Source organism: Sceloporus occidentalis, unplaced genomic scaffold (genome assembly GCF_023333645.1).
Source record: "Sceloporus occidentalis isolate IW3139 unplaced genomic scaffold, rSceOcc1.0.p SCAF_21, whole genome shotgun sequence".
NCBI classification, from domain to species: Eukaryota; Metazoa; Chordata; class Lepidosauria; order Squamata; family Phrynosomatidae; genus Sceloporus; species Sceloporus occidentalis.
The window spans coordinates 6250438-6263876 of NW_028317001.1; the positions used below are offsets into that span (position 1 = coordinate 6250438).

Below are 13439 nucleotides of genomic sequence, written 5' to 3' on the forward strand. Positions count from 1 at the left end.
AGCATTGAGACTGGCCTATTGGGACTTTAGGCTGTGGCTTCTTTCCTGAAGTCTATAGTCTGGCCCATTGTAACTTCTGGCTCATGCTCCTCACCTGAAGGATTGGGACGGGACTATTGTGAGTTAAGGCCTATGCTTCTTGCCTGAAGAATTGACACTGGCCCATTGCAACCTCAGGTTGATTCTCCTTGCCTGAAGGATTGAGATGGGACTATTGTGAGTTAAGGCCTATGCTTCTTGCCTGAAGGATTGACATTGGCCTCTTGCAACCTCATGCTGATTCTCCTTGCCCGAAGGATTGAGGTAAGTATGCCCCTATTTCTGTCATCCAAGTCATTGATAAAGATGTTGAATAGCACTGGGCCCTGGACAGAACCCCACTGGTCACTTCTCTCCAGGATGAAAAGGAGCCATTGTTCAATATCCTTTGGGTTCAGCTGGTCAACCAGTTACAAATCCATGTAATAGTTTCCTTGTCCAGCTTGTTTCATGCTTTTGTTTTATATACTGTTTAATTTGGTTAACTGATATTAAAAGATATAGCTATGAGATTCTATGATATGGGGTGCACTATAAACCTTTTAATAAATGAACAGGGATTGCAATCCTATCTATACATATTATCAGACATAACTCCAGAGAATGTTAGCCTTTTGGATGCCAGAAGGTTCCTCTCATTCTTCAATGGAAAAAGCAACACTTCAGATGCCTTCTAGAAGAAAAAGCAGAAAGGCTTCCAAAAGAACTGAAGCCTTGGGCAAGTCACACTCTCTCAGCCTCAGAGGATGGCCATGGGAAACCCACTCTGAAGGAACCTGCCAAGAAAACCCCTTCAGAGACTCCCATAATGTCACCATTAGACCTGGAAACAACTGGAAGGCAGACACCAAGAACAACATTGGAAATAGGTGCAAGCCTTGCCTTGGGAAAGTGTAATGACTGGGCTCCAGTCAATGGAGGTATTCTTCAGGCAGAAAAGGGAGGTTTATGCAAATGCAGAATGACATCACTGCTACGGAAGGCTCTCTTGACCAATCAGAGAGCAAGATAAAGGTCCTTCTGGAAGCTTCCGTGAGAAGGAGATATAAGGCCTGAGAGACCAAGAGACAGTTGGGGGAATTGTGTCGGTTGGAGATAGAGAGAGAGAGAGTTAAAGAGCGGATCTTGGAAGTTAGTCTCAGAATTGGATGCTTAGGTTCATTTATTATTTTAATAGCTTGTGTGAATTGAACATTATATACTTACAAATATTGTACCTGCAAGACTCTTAATATCTTGTAGGACTTATATTTCAGTTATATTCTGTCATTTATAATAGATATTTCCTTGGAGTATCTAAATCCTGTTTGGGGTCCTTTCCAACTTTTGAGCCCTTTCATCCTCCATTTTGGGTTCCCTGAAGGCCTCAGACTGCCAAGTGCTGAGACAGAGGCATCCATTTTATGTTCTGGCAGCCATTTTATTGTCTGCTTGTGACTGTGGGGAATATTGTTCCAGAACCTTCTCTGAGGCCTCAGTTGAACAGAGGCCTCTCTTTCTCTCCTGAGGCTCCAGAGTGAGAAGGAGGCCAGGCTCCTTGGGCCAAAAGGAAGGAAGTGTGCCATTTGTGTCTCTTTTCTGAGAGGGTTTTCTTATTACACAGCTCTGCTCCTTCTGGGGTTTTAACAGGGATCAGAAATGGGAGGATAGTTTTAATACAAGCCTTGTTCTTATTCTTCTTCACAAACATTGGGCTTTGGCTCCTAAGAGGAGGCTTGTCCCCCAAAAAGGCCAAACGTGGCTCCTTTGGGAGGTTTTAAAAGTCCCCCCAGTTTCCTTGTTATCTCGAGGGGGAGAGAGGCAGGCCAGCAACAACAGGCCTCGCCTGCAGAGACAAAGAGCCCTCCTTCCGACCACCATCTTGAGGGGGAGAGAGGCCTATGTGAGAGAGCAGATGAGCTGGACTTTCCCCCTTCCCTACTGTCATTCCCTTCTTCTTTTGACCATCCATTAAGAACCCAAGCCCTTCCTCCATTCCATCTGCCTTGGTCCAGGCCTTGGAGGTAGAGAAGAACTACTGGACCTGATCCCCTTCTCCACCACCTCTCCCTTCTCCTTTTGTGTCGTGTCTTTTTAGATTGTAAGCCTGCGGGCAGGGAACCGTCTCACTAAAGAGTTGTATGTACAGCGCTTGTAAATTTACAGCGCTTCATAAATAAAGGTTAATAATAATAATAATAATAATAATAATAGATTTTCAGGCAAGAAGGGAGGAGACGGACCAGAATAACTCATATTACCAAGAATGAAACAAACCAACATAGAATTAAACAAGAACAAGAAGAAAAAGGATTAGAGACTAAAACAAACTACTTATTTTGTAAAGGAAAACCACTATTAGGAGGCTAAAAACAAGACATGGGCGCTTCTACCCTTTTAAAACCGACTCAGACTGTATCTGCACTGGAGAAATAATCCAGTTCTGAAGTGTGTTAACTCTTCTGTTTCCATCCTATGGAATCCTGGGATTTGTAGTTTGTTGTGGCATGAGAGCTCTCTGGCAGAGAAGGCTAAGTGTCCAAAGGTAAAATCCCAGGATTACACAGCACTGAGCGGTTAAAGAAGTGTCAAAGTGCTTTATTTCTATAGTGTGGATGCAGCCTTCTTGGGAAAGGGGCTGATGCTGGGGAAAAGCACTGGTGAACTCTGGAGGTTTCAGCAGATGATTTATTTATTTATTTATGATGTACTCCTTTCACATCCCCTAATCCCCCACCACTCTAAGAAGGCATGTAGTGTCTGTTGTGTAGGGGAGCTGCAGTGAATCTATGCTAGGTCCAGGGGGCTTTGTTTGTTGCAGAGGGAGGAAGGGGATGCCCACCTCTGCATCGGCCCAAAGGAGGCATGTCTCACCTGCATATGTCACCAGCAGGATGCTGTTCTCTGTGTCTTTGAGTGCTGCAGGGTTTCTTGCCAAGCCAATCCTAACTCTGATCCCTTTTCTCAGGAACCTCATCACGGCCTCCTTGTACACGGCTTTGGGGCCTCTCTTGCTAAACGTGCCCCAAGTGCAGGGCCACTAGGACCCCTGCCCACCTGATGGCTCACACAGAGGCCAATCGGAGGGAGTTGGGCTCCAACAGAAAGAGGCTATCGAGGTACAACAGCTCTTTGGTGAGTCACTATCCTATTAGCTTCATCTGTGTCACTGCTGGGTCAATTTATGAAAGGAAGCAAATAAAATACTGTCCAGATTTGGCAGAGACAGTCCTGATTAATCCTCTGACACCCCACTTTTTCAGGGGCTTTTAAAAATGCCCCAGTTGCTCTCTTCTCCTCCCAATTTCCCCCTTCTCAGCTCTCCTCAGTTCCTGAGTGCAACTGAGTTTGCAGCCCATCAACTCAAAAGTGGGGAGAGGAGAGGAAAGAAGGAGACAGGATATGGCCCTTCCCAGGAGGCTGAACCAGAAGGAAACTGCTATGCCCTTCCTAGCTTGTGTGATCTTCCTCATAAACAACTTTGGCCATCTTTACTGCCTTCTGGGTTGCTTGTCCACATGTGTCTTGTTTTCCCCATCTATGAAATGTTGGGGCTATGGGAGAACATCTCTGGATCTAAATATGGGGTGGGCCCAGTGGCCCTCAAGCCCAGAGTGCTCCCCAGAACTGTGATTAAAAATGACATTTGCCTCTCAAATGTGGCAAGAAATGTCTAAATGCACCATAATTCTTTGGTAGCTAAATGTACTGTATGTGTTGGGATAGTGAGTATCCTAATCAATCATCAATATCCCAGCCATGGCCTAAAGTATATTGTTTATTATATTGTATATTATATTGAAAAGATTCAAGACAAACTGGATCTCAAAGGCAGTAACTTTTTTCTTGCAAACAGAATTTAAAGTTTATATCCTGGACTGAATTGTGAAGTGATGAAATAATATTTGGGATGAACCATGTACTTTCCTCCCCTTTTGCTTAGTCACTCTCTGGATGAGGGCTATCTTCTGTTTCAGGTGACCTTTGCGGATGTGGCAATATACTTCACCGAGGACGAATGGAAACTGTTGTCAAAGAAGCAGCGACTTATGTACAATCATATAATGATGGAGAATTATGGGAATGTGACCTCTGTCGGTAAGGAACCGGAATCCACTAGCATTATAGAATCACAGAGTTGGAATAGACCACAAGGGCCATCCAGTTCCACCCACTTCTGCCATGCAGGAATACACATTCCAAGCACCATCCAGTCTCTGTTTAAAGACCTCCAAAGAAGTGGACTACACCAAACTCTAAGGGAGTATATTCCACTGTCGAAATAAAAAAGATATATAAATAAAACTTTATTTATATACCACCTTTCCTGTAGATCAAAGCGATTCACAACATAGTAAGCATGTGACTGATGCTGAAGAACAGCCAGTTGGGGCTGATATTTATACTGAAATTGTTGCTTGGGGGCAGAAGCAGAGCATTCAAAATTGCTTTAGGATGTTTTAATTGCTTTGGAATGGTTCCTGGGTGGGGAAAGAACAGGATTGTCTCACCGGCTCTTAGTTCCTTCTTAGCTCTGAATTCTGATCCCATTCACAAGCCAATGTATAGCACAGTCTGAAGGCGACACTCCCAGAACTCAACAATAACATAGCAGAATACAGAAGCAAATCTCCAGATATAGGCATTGGCGATGCACTAAACACTTTCGACACTTAAAAATAATTCACAGTCCTTGGTGGTTCTTTATCCTGAGTTGCAATATAAAACAAATATTTACTATCTCGCCTCTCTACCTTCTATCCACTTCACAATCTCTTGTACACACAACTCCAACCCACATCAATCCACATGTGAGCTGTATCCTGTATTGGTTGTGAGTCATCTCCTGGTGCCACACAGCATGAAGCATCCTCTGCAGTTAGCTTGCATCATGCCATGTGCTCTGACTCTGAACTCTATGGCAGTCTCACAGGAAATGATGCCACTTTTCCATTAAAATAGTTTTACATATATTTAGTGGAATATTTTTCAACAGCCTGACTATCTGCTTCTACTGATTTCCTCATGGCAGTTCCCCTTCAATCTCTTCTTTGGTAGCTCCTATGAGTAAGGATACAATCATTATATAGATTTGGGGGCATCCAGAACACGGTCATGCTCAGGTCACTCATACCAATTTTATTAATTTGATCTCAAATAGGGAAGGGTGAACGTGGGGCTAAATCTTGGAGTAACACTTTCCTCTCTTAACACTGAGATTCAGTCTTGTCTGTCATTGTTCTCCTTTACAGAAGAATTTGTCAGGCATGAGAGAGTCCACACAAGAAAGAAGTCACATAGATGCCAGCATTGTGGAAAATGTTTTTCTTCAAAGTCAGACGTAGTGATACATCAGAGAGTCCACACAGGAGAAAAGCCATACAAATGCCAGCGTTGTGGGAGATGTTTTTCTTCAAAGTCATGCCTAGTAAAACATCAGAGAGTCCACACAGGAGAGAAGCCATACAAATGCCTGCGTTGTGGGAGATGTTTTTCTCGGAAGTCAATCCTAGAGACGCATCAGAGAGTCCACACAGGAGAGAAGCCATACAAATGCCAGCGTTGTGGGAGATGTTTTTCTTCAAAGTCATGCCTAGTGATACATCAGAGAGTCCACACAGGAGAGAAGCCATACAAATGCCACCGTTGTGGGAGATGTTTTTCTTCAAAGTCATGCCTAGTAAAACATCAGAGAGTCCACACAGGAGAGAAGCCATACAAATGCCTGCGTTGTGGGAGATGTTTTTCTCGGAAGTCAATCCTAGAGACGCATCAGAGAGTCCACACAGGAGAGAAGCCATACAAATGCCAGCGTTGTGGGAGATGTTTTTCTTCAAAGTCATGCCTAGTGATACATCAGAGAGTCCACACAGGAGAGAAGCCATACAAATGCCACCGTTGTGGGAGATGTTTTTCTCGGAAGTCAATCCTAGAGACGCATCAGAGAGTCCACACAGGAGAGAAGCCATACAAGTGCCAGCGTTGTGGGAGATGTTTTTCTTCAAAGTCATACCTAGTGATACATCAGAGAGTCCACACAGGAGAAAAGCCTTACAAATGCCAGCATTGTGGGAAATGTTTTTCTTCGAAGTCATACCAAGTGACACATCAGAGAGTCCACACAGGAGAGAAGCCATACAAATGCCAGCATTGTGGGAAATGTTTCTCTCAGAAGTCACACCAAGTGACACATCAGAGAGTACACAAAGAAGAGAAGCCACTTTATTTTTGTCAATAACGAATATATATAAAATTTAATTCAGTGTTGCCAAGAAAAGGCCCTTGTGATTGTGTTTGTAAGGTTTATCTGTCCATATGTCTGTTGTAATTTGTTAAGTTTAGATTTTAATTGTTAATAGTATAGATAGTTGCTTTGGGTTGTGAATTTGGCTGGGGGTTGTGTGTTGTGGTATAGGTTATCTAGATGTGGAGCTGGGATTTGTTGCAGCTGTCTAGAATAGTTATGGGAATGATAGCTTTTGCAATGTGTGGGATGTTGGCTGAAGAAAGTTGGAGGCTTGTATTAACAGAAAGGGCTAGTTTCTGGGGGTGGCAAAGGGGACCTTGTTTCCTGTGGGGCATAGACTGTGGGAACTGGAGGTGGGGGCTAGGATTGGAAGAGGTTTTGGGGCTTGCAGTGGGCAGTTCTGACTGTGTTCTCAGTAAAGTTCTTTGCTATTTCAACACACTGGATTCTTTAATGCACAGAAATTCTGCATTTGCACAAAACTAAGCCTTTCTTTTCTCCTCAGTCTTCACCTCCATTCCCAGCCATAAGAACAGCAGAGGCAAACACACATACACACAAATACACAGGATACACAAAGAGAGCTTGATTTCCAAAGCACAGCCTTCCTTTCTTGCCTTTCCCTCCTGAGTCCAGCTCTGCATCTTGGGCACCATTGCAGTCTCCTCAAAGGAAGAATGGAGGGAAGGAAGGGGAGACCACTGAACCCCCGGCGCATACCTTCCTTTCCCACAAAGGCCTTAGTGGAATAAGCAGCAGCATCTGGGCCCTGGCAATCCCTGCGCATACTGAGAAGGGGCTTTGAGAGGAATGTTGTGGTCGGCCAGGACCAATAGCCTAGGCGACTCCAGCAGCAGCTCATAGACCAGTTGTGTCAGCTTGGCTAGGGAGTCTGTTAAGGAATGGGGCGGAAGTAGATCAAGAGAATCACCAGTCTTTCCCTAGTCTTTAAGCTGAGGTAAATACATTCAATGTGGTCCATCATATGGATAGGTATCCTGCTCAAGGAAAGATTGTCTTCATGGACCAAAGGTGCTCCCCTTATCTGCTCACTGCTCAGGTCTCCGTGAAACAAGCCAAGTCAGCCTATTGGTCCAGTAGGAGATCATGGACTATGTGTGTTTTATTTTTGACTGACCTGGCATTACACAAGAGCAGGGAAAGGTTCTGTGGTTGGTTTGGTATGCTCTCCAGCCCTTTTGCGATAGCAGGGGGAATGGAAGGGGAGAGAGATATCTGTCAGGGTCCTAATTGCATCCCCTCTTGCAACACAAAAGGCAGTACTTTGAAAAAGAATAGCTTTTATTGAAGAAGAAGATACATGTCATAGAAGTGACTTTTTTGTCAAGAATGAAAGAAAGTATAAGCATATCCCTTTTATAACCATATGAATCCACCCCACTCTATTTACCAATAAAGCTAATTAATTGGATAGCCCTTTCCCGCACAGCGTTCTCCCGCCCTTTTCTGCGCAGTGTCCTCCCATCCGGGATTCTGGCAGCTCTCCTAAAAGCAATTACGCTCTCATGTGCCTTTTCTCAACCACTGCACCTGTGGCCTTGGACCACAGAACTCAGCCACACAACAGTTTAATTAACATTATGGCTTAGCAATATATATAGCTATCTATAATATAACACCCTATCAATCTCCATATAATAAGATACTATATGAAAATATAATAAGCACAAACCCATAGCAACATAATACAGTATAAAAATACCAATAACTCTCTAGGTTCCCCCTCCTTTTACAGAGACCAGTCTTTTAAACTCAAGCCTCTGTTAGAAGTATGATTCCCACATATTCCAATCCTTGCAAACAAGCAGATTCTCTATTATTATTATTTACGTTATTTATACCCCGCCCTTCAGCCCTAATGGCTCTCAGAGCTGCTTACAATCATTATTTTTAATAAGACGGTTCCCTGCCCTCAGGCTTACAACCTAAAAGACAATACACAAAAGGAGAAGGGAATGGTGAGGAGGGGAGGGGATCAGGTCCAGCAGTTCTTCTCTCCTTCTGAGGCCTGGACCAAGGCAGATGGACTAGAGGGAGGGCTCTTCTTCTTCAGGCTAGCATTGGTGGAGTCGGTCTAGCCTATTCCCTCCCTCCCCGGCCAAAGGATGACAGTTATGGAGGGAGGAGCCTCTAGCTTCAGGCTAGCCCTGGTGGAGCTGGACCAACCTATTCACTCCCTCCCAGGCCGAAGGATGACAGTTATGGAGGGAGGAGCCTCTATCTTCAGGCTAGCCCTGATGGAGTTGGGCCAGCCTATTCTCTCCCTCTCAAGCCGAAGGATAACAGTTATGGAGGGAGGAGCCTCTATCTTCAGGCTAGCCCTGGTGGAGCTGGGCCAGCCTATTCTCTCCCTCTCAAGCCGAAGGATAACAGTTATGGAGGGAGGAGCCTCTATCTTCAGGCTAGCCCTGGTGGAGCTGGGCCAGCCTATTCTCTCCCTCTCAAGCCGAAGGATAACAGTTATGGAGGGAGGAGCCTCTATCTTCAGGCTAGCCCTGATGGAGCTGGGCCAGCCTATTCTCTCCCTCCCAGGCCAAAGGATGACAGTTATGGAGGGAGGAGCCTCTATCTTCAGGCTAGCCCTGGTGGAGCTGGACCAACCTATTCACTCCCTCCCAGGCCGAAGGATGACAGTTATGGAGGGAGGAGCCTCTATCTTCAGGCTAGCCCTGGTGGAGCTGGGCCAGCCTATTCTCTCCCTCTCAAGCCGAAGGATAACAGTTATGGAGGGAGGAGCCTCTATCTTCAGGCTAGCCCTGATGGAGCTGGGCCAGCCTATTCTCTCCCTCTCAAGCCGAAGGATAACAGTTATGGAGGGAGGAGCCTCTATCTTCAGGCTAGCCCTGATGGAGCTGGGCCAGCCTATTCTCTCCCTCCCAGGCCGAAGGATGACAGTTATCTTAACATGACAGATTATCTTAAGATGACAGATTCTTTAGCCATGATCTCTCTACCTCTTTCTAGTATCTTCTATTAAAGCACATATTAAAACTTATTATTTTAACCCACCATAAATCTCATCTATTTCAACTCTAATCTAAACCTAAACCTATAACCCTTATGGCATGTATCCCTAAATGAATAAATGAATGAATAAATGGATTCATGACATATTGTGACTTCAAGCTGGTGCTGTTTACCTGAATGAGACTGGCCCATTGCGACCTAAGACTGATGCTCCTTGCCTGCAGCAATGAGATGGGACCAATGTGAATTTAGGCTAATGCTGCTTACCTGAAGGTTTGAGACGTGACCATTGCAACCTGAGGCTGATGCTGCTTACCTAAAGGATTGAGATTGGCGCATTGCAACCTGAGGCTGATTCTCATTGCCTGAGAGATTGAGACTGGCCCATTTTGACTTCAGGCTGATGCTCCTTGCCTGAATAAGGAGTTTTGTAGTTACAAAACTACACATTGAGATAGCACTATTGTGACTTCAGGGTGGTGCTCTTTACCTGAAGGATTGAGACTGGCCCATTGCAACCGTAGGCTGATGTTACTTGCAAGAGACTGGTCCATTGTGTGTCAGAACTAGTGTATAAGAGTTCTGTCATTAAGGGTAAAAATATTAGGGTTTGGTTATTAAAGTAGGAGTTACAGTGGTAGTTCATAGTAGGTAGTGTAGAGTGATGGGTATAGAAAGCACTAATGGAAAGTGATAGAAGGACAGATGGAGTGGCTTTTAGATGAAGGAGGGCGTTTGGAGAGAGGGATGGGGTTGTAGCTGTAGACTGGCTATCAAGGAGGAGTGAAGCTGGCTTGGGAACACCGCTCTTCAAGGTGAGGCTGTCTGGGAGAAGGGAAGGGGGACTATACACAACCTTGGTATCTATGCAACCTCCGCTTGTGTTGCTTTAGCTTGGGAATTGGGGGCTAGCTTAGGGAGGGGTTGAGTGGGTTAAGAAGGGAGCAAGTGCCTTTGGACTTCAGACTTTGCAAAAAGGTGTTAATGGATGTTTCTGCCTGGATCCATCAATAAAGCTTCTTTTGTTTCAAATGAGCTTACTTTTTTGAGCACAGGACTGACTCCAGATATCGCAGTTTGCAAAGTCTCACAGTTTTAACTCCAATGGAGACCCAGGAACAAGAAGAGTTCTTTGGGAACCTGGTGGTTCTGGAGATCCCGGTGGTGGAGGAGCATGCCTTCTTCAGAGGAACTAGGGCCAAGCCCAAGACTGGGAAACCTCCTGAAGCTCACACCTCCCAGGCCACCACTGGAGGATTTGGGTTTCCGGCCCCAGACTGGGGAAAGGAAGGCTGTTGGGGGGGCAGAGTGACAGCCTGGACCTGGCAGTGGGGGAGTCACTTGATAGCTGCCCCAGGATAGAAGAACCCCAGGTAGACGTTTATCGAATGGAGGAAGACAGAAAGGAAATAAAGGACCTTATGAAGTGGATGGTGTCCAAGTTAAAGATGTGGAGGAGGAAGATGTCAGAGGCGAACCAAGGGCAGCTGATGCTCTTTCCCTGAAGCATTGGGACTGTCCCATTGTGACTTCAGTCTGATGCTCCTTGCCTGAAGCATTGAGACTGTCCCATTGTGATTTCCAAATCCTCCACCATTTTAGTCACCCTCCTTTGGACGTGCTCCAGTTTCTCAACATCCTTTTTGAATTGTGGTGCCCAGAACTGGACACAGTATTCCAGGTGGGGCCTGACCAGAGCAGAATAGAGTGGCACTATTATATCCTTTGATCTAGACACTATACTTCTATTGATGCACCCTAAAATTACATTGGCATCACACTGTTGACTCATGTTCAATTTGTTGTCTACTTGGACTCCTATTCCCTTTCACACGTAGTTTCATTCAGCCAGATGTCCCCATCCTATATCTGTGCATTTCATGTTTCCGCCCTAAGTGCAGTACCTTACATTTCTCCATATTGAATTTCATTTTGTTAGCTTTGGCCCAGCTTTCTAGTCTATTCAAGTCATTTTGAATCTTGATCCTGTCCTCTGGGGTATTAGCTATTCCTCCTAATTTGGTGTCATCTGCAAATTTGATGAGTATGCCCCTGATTCTGTCATCCAAGCCGTTGATAAAGATGTTGATTAGCATTGGGCCCAGGACGGACTCCTGGTCACTTCTCTCCAGGATGAAAAGGAGCCATTGTTGAGCACCCTTTGGGTTCGGCCGGTCAACCAATTACAGATCCATTTAACAGTTCCTTTGTCTAGCCCACATTTTACAAGCTTGTTTGCAAGAATGTCATGGGAAACCTTGTCAAAGGCCTTACTGAAATCAAGATATACTATATCCACAGCATTCCCTTCATCTACCAAGCTGGTAATTTTATCAAAGAAAGAGATTAGGTTTGTCTGGCATGACTTGTTTCTCTGAAACCCATGTTGACTTTTTGTGATTATGGCATTGCCTTCTAGATGTTCACAGACTCTCTGTTTAATGATCTGCTCCAGAATCTTTCCTAGAACTGATGTCAGACTAACTGGACGATAATTGTTGGGATCCTCCTTTTTCCCCTTTTTGAAGATGGGGACAACGTTTGCCCTCCTCCAGTCTGCTGGGATCTCTCCTGTTCTCCGGGAGTTTTCAAATATGATTGCCAATGGCTCCGATATTACTTTTGCCAGTTCTTTTAATACCCTTGGATGGAGTTCGTCTGGTCCTGGAGACTTAAATTCATTTAGATTAACAAGGTGTTCCTCTACTATCTCTTTACTTATTCTGTGCTGAAATTCCCCTATTCTGTCCTCTGCTCCATTATCCTCAGGTTGAGCACCCTTTGCCTTTTCTGAGAAGACTGAGGCAAAGAAGGTGTTGAGTAATTCTGCCTTTTCTCTGTCTTCTGTTAGCATTTTGCCATCTTCTCCACGCAGTGACCCTACCGTTTCCTTCTTCTTCCTTTTGCTGCGGACATATCCAAAAAAGCCCTTTTTATTGTTCTTAACCTCTCTAGCAAGCCTGAGTTCATTCTGCGCTTTAGCTTTTCTGACTTTATCCCTACACATGCCTGCTATTTCTTTGATTTCCTTTTTCGTGATTTCCCCCTTTTTCCATTTCTTATACATGTTCCGTTTCAAACTTAGCTCGGTTGAAAGTTCCTTAGTCATCCATCCTGGTTTCTTGAGACACCTCCCGTTTTTCTTTCTCACTGGAACTGTTTGAAATTGTGCCTTCAGTATCTCCCTTTTGAGAAAGTCCCATCCATCCTGAATTCCCTTATCTTTTAGTATTTCTGATCACCCTCAATACTTCTCTAAGTTTACTGAAATCCGCTCTCCTAAAGTCTAGGATGTGTGTCTGACTCTGCCTGGCTTCTCCTTTCCACTGTATAACAAACTCCAGGAGAACATGGTCACTTCCACCTAATGATCCCACCACTTGCACCCCATTAACCAAGTCATCCTTGTTGGTTAGGATCAGATCCAAAATAGCTGACCCCCTTGTTGCCTCTTCCACCTTTTGGACCATGAAATTGTCTTCCAGGCAAGTGAGGAATTTGGCTGAGTTTGACTTCCAGCAAATATCAGGATAGTTGAAGTAGCTATGATCATTCTCACAGTGCTTATCATATAAAATATAATCTTACCAAATTTACTTTCCAGTTTTGAATCTCGCACCATTCCTAATAAAAGAAATTTGGGCTCGAATTTAATTTTTGTATCCAATATCCCTTCCATTTCTCTATGAATTTGGCTCCAAAGGTTTTTAATTTTTTTGCATTCCCACCACATGTGCATATAATTTGCATTTGTACTATTACAATTCCAGCATTCATTCCTCTTATTCTTATAAATCTTGCTTAATTTTTCTGGAGTTATGTACCATCTATATTGTACTTTAAGGTAATTTTCTTTTACGTCTGCGCTCAATGTGTATTTTAATCTAACTTTCCATTTTTCCCCCCATTCCTCCATTAGTATTGGTTTACCAAAATCCTGTGCCCATGTTATCATAAATTGTTTAACTGTTTCGCTTTCCAATTCTAAATGTAGTAGTAATTTGTATAGTTTAGCGATTTTGTGATCCGAATCTTTGCTTAACAATATTCCAAATTCTGTATCTGCTTTTCCTATCTGTTGGGTTTTGTTGTCTAATTTAAATCTTTCAACTATTTGTCTGTACAGAAACCAATTGCAATTAAAACCTTCGTCCATTAATTCTTCCATTGTTTTGATTTTGAACTC

General features: G+C 44.1%; 1 long non-coding RNA gene and 1 pseudogene across 2 annotated transcripts in view; one reads left to right on the forward strand and one right to left on the reverse strand.

Annotated features, from left to right (window-relative positions):
• The window catches only part of LOC149301491 (uncharacterized), a 184074-nt pseudogene that overhangs the window by 141978 nt on the left and 28657 nt on the right, over positions 1 to 13439 (reverse strand). The window lies entirely within an intron of this gene.
• On the forward strand, positions 3074 to 5314 carry LOC149301495 (uncharacterized). Its single transcript, XR_016272226.1, has 3 exons — positions 3074 to 3153; positions 3996 to 4116; positions 5271 to 5314. It is a non-coding gene; the product is annotated as an uncharacterized LOC149301495 (long non-coding RNA).